We start from the raw sequence: 3,389 nt of genomic DNA, 5'->3' as shown, positions 1-3,389 counted from the left end.
CCGTCGCGCGGTCGAAATTCATCCAGGCGCTCCACTCCGCAAGAAAAAGAAAGGGAAGAAAGGGCGGCCAGAACAGGATTTGAACCCCCGACCTCATGCAGGTGCACCACCACATTAACCAACTAACTGTTGGAAATATGCCCTGGAGGCAATAATAAAAGTGTTATTATTATATTTCTTTGTTCATGATAATAGTCTTTTATTCATGCTATAACTGTATTATCCGGAAATCGTAATACACGTGTGAATACATAGACCACAATCTGTCCCTGGTAAGCCTCTAGTTGACTAGCTCGTTGATCAATAGATGGTTACGGTTTCCTGACCATAGACATTGGATGTCATTGATAACGGGATCACTTCATTAGAAGAATGATGTGATGGACAAGACCCAATCCTAAGCCTAGCACAAAGATCGTAGTTCGTATGCTAAAGCTTTTCTAATGTCAAGTATCTTTTCCTTAGACCATGAGATTGTGCAACTCCCGGATACCGTAGGAATGCTTTGGATGTACCAAACGTCACAACGTAACTGGGTGGCTATAAAGGTGCATTACAGGTATCTCCGAAAGTGTCTGTTGGGTTGGCACGAATCGAGACTGGGATTTGTCACTCCGTGTAAACGGAGAGGTATCTCTGGGCCCACTCGGTAGGACATCATCATAATGTGCACAATGTGACCAAGGGGTTGATCACGGGATGATGTGTTACGGAACGAGTAAAGAGACTTGCCGGTAACGAGATTGAACAAGGTATTGGGATACCGACGATCGAATCTCGGGCAAGTATCGTACCGATAGACAAAGGGAATTGTATACGGGATCGATTGAGTCCTTGACATCGTGGTTCATCCGATGAGATCATCGTGGAACATGTGGGACCCAACATGGGTATCTAGATCCCGCTGTTGGTTATTGACCGGAGAACGTCTCGGTCATGTCTGCATGATTCCCGAACCCGTAGGGTCTACACACTTAAGGTTCGATGACGCTAGGGTTATAAAGGAAGTTTGTATGTGGTTACCGAATGTTGTTTGGAGTCCTGGATGAGAGCCCGGACGTCACGAGGAGTTCCGGAATGGTCTGGAGGTAAAGATTTATATATGGGAAGTCCTGTTTTGGTCGCCGGAAAAGTTTCGCACTTTATCGGTATTGTACCGGGAGTGCCGAAAGGGGTTCGGGGGTCCACCGGGGGGGTCCACCTGCCCCGGGGGGCCACATGGGCTGTAGGGGGTGCGCCTTGGCCTATATGGGCCAAGGGCACCAGCCCCAAGAGGCCCATGCGCCAAGGAAACTTGGGGAGGGAAGAGTCCTCAAGGGGGAAGGCACCTCCGAGGTGCCTTGGGGAGGCTGGACTCCTCCCCCCCTCTTGGCCGCACCCCTTCCTTGGAGGAAGGGGCAAGGCTGCGCCTCCCCCCTCTCCTTTGCCCCTATATATAGTGGAGGGGAGGGAGGGCATCCATACCAGAAGCCCTGGCGCCTCCCTCCCTCCCGTGACACCTCCTCCTCTCCCGTAGGTGCTTGGCAAAGCCCTGCAGGATTGCCACGCTCCTCCATCACCACCACACCGTTGTGCTGCTGCTGGATGGAGTCTTCCTCAACCTCTCCCTCTCTCCTTGCTGGATCAAGGCATGGGAGACGTCACCGGGCTGTACGTGTGTTGAACACGGAGGTGCCGTCCGTTCGGCACTAGGATCTCCGGTGATTTGGATCACGACGAGTACGACTCCTTCAACCCCGTTCTCTTGAACGCTTCCGCTTAGCGATCTACAAGGGTATGTAGATGCACTCTCCTTCCCCTCGTTGCTGGTTTCTCCATAGATAGATCTTGGTGACACGTAGGAAAATTTTGAATTTCTGCTACGTTACCCAACAGTGGCATCATGAGATAGGTCTATTGCGTAGATTCTTTGCACGAGTAGAACACAAAGTAGTTGTGGGCGTTGATTTTGTTCAATATGCTTACCGTTACTAGTCCAATCTTGTTTCGACGGTATTGTGGGATGAAGCGGCCCGGACCGACCTTACACGTACTCTTACGTGAGACAGGTTCCACCGACTGACATGCACTTGGTGCATAAGGTGGCTAGCGGGTGCCAGTCTCTCCCACTTTAGTCGGAACGGATTCGATGAAAAGGGTCCTTATGAAGGGTAAATAGCAATTGGCATATCACGTTGTGGTTTTGCGTAGGTAAGAAACGTTCTTGCTAGAAACCCATAGCAGCCACGTAAAACATGCAAACAACAATTAGAGGACGTCTAACTTGTTTTTGCAGGGTATGCTATGTGATGTGATATGGCCAAGAAGAATGTGATGAATATATGTGATGTATGAGATTGATCATGTTCTTGTAATAGGAATCACGACTTGCATGTCGATGAGTATGACAACCGGCAGGAGCCATAGGAGTTGTCTTTATTTATTGTATGACCTGCATGTCATTGAGCAACGCCATGTAATTACTTTACTTTATTGCTAAACGCGTTAGCCATAGAAGTAGAAGTAGTCGTTGGCGTGACAACTTCATGAAGACACGATGATGGAGATCATGGTGTCATGCCGGTGACGATGATGATCATGGAGCCCCGAAGATGGAGATCAATGGAGCTATATGATATTGGCCATATCATGTCACTACTATATAATTGCATGTGATGTTTATTATGTTTATGCATCTTGTTTACTTAGAACGACGGTAGTAAATAAGATGATCCCTTACAACAATTTCAAGAAGTGTTCTCCCCTAACTGTGCACCGTTGCTACAGTTCGTCGTTTCGAAGCACCACGTGATGATCGGGTGTGATAGATCCTTACGTTCACATACAACGGGTGTAAGACAGATTTACACATGCAATACACTTAGGGTTAACTTGACGAGCCTAGCATGTACAGACATGGCCTCGGAACACAGAGACCGAAAGGTCGAGCATGAGTCGTATAGTAGATACGATCAACATGAAGATGTTCACCGATGATGACTAGTCCGTCTCACGTGATGATCGGACACGGCCTAGTTGACTTGGATCATGTAATCACTTAGATGACCAGAGGGATGTCTATCTGAGTGGGAGTTCATAAGATGAACTTAATTATCCTGAACATAGTCAAAAGACCTTTGCAAATTATGTCGTATGCTCGCGCTTTAGTTCCACTGTTTAGATATGTTCCTAGAGAAAATATAGTTGAAAGTTGATAGTAGCAATTATGCGGACAGTAGAAAGCTTATATGTTTAATGCACTGCTCAGTGTGCTGAACCCCAAACGTCGTTTTTGGATGTTGCGAACATTGGACATACACGTTTTGATAACTACGTGATAGTTCAGTTAAACGGTTTAGAGTTGAGGCACTAAAGACGTTTTCGAAACATCGCGGAACATATGAGATGTT

The sequence above is a fragment of the Triticum dicoccoides genome, chromosome 3B, assembly GCF_002162155.2.
Source record: "Triticum dicoccoides isolate Atlit2015 ecotype Zavitan chromosome 3B, WEW_v2.0, whole genome shotgun sequence".
NCBI lineage: Eukaryota > Viridiplantae > Streptophyta > Magnoliopsida > Poales > Poaceae > Triticum > Triticum dicoccoides.
This window is presented reverse-complemented; position numbering follows the sequence as displayed.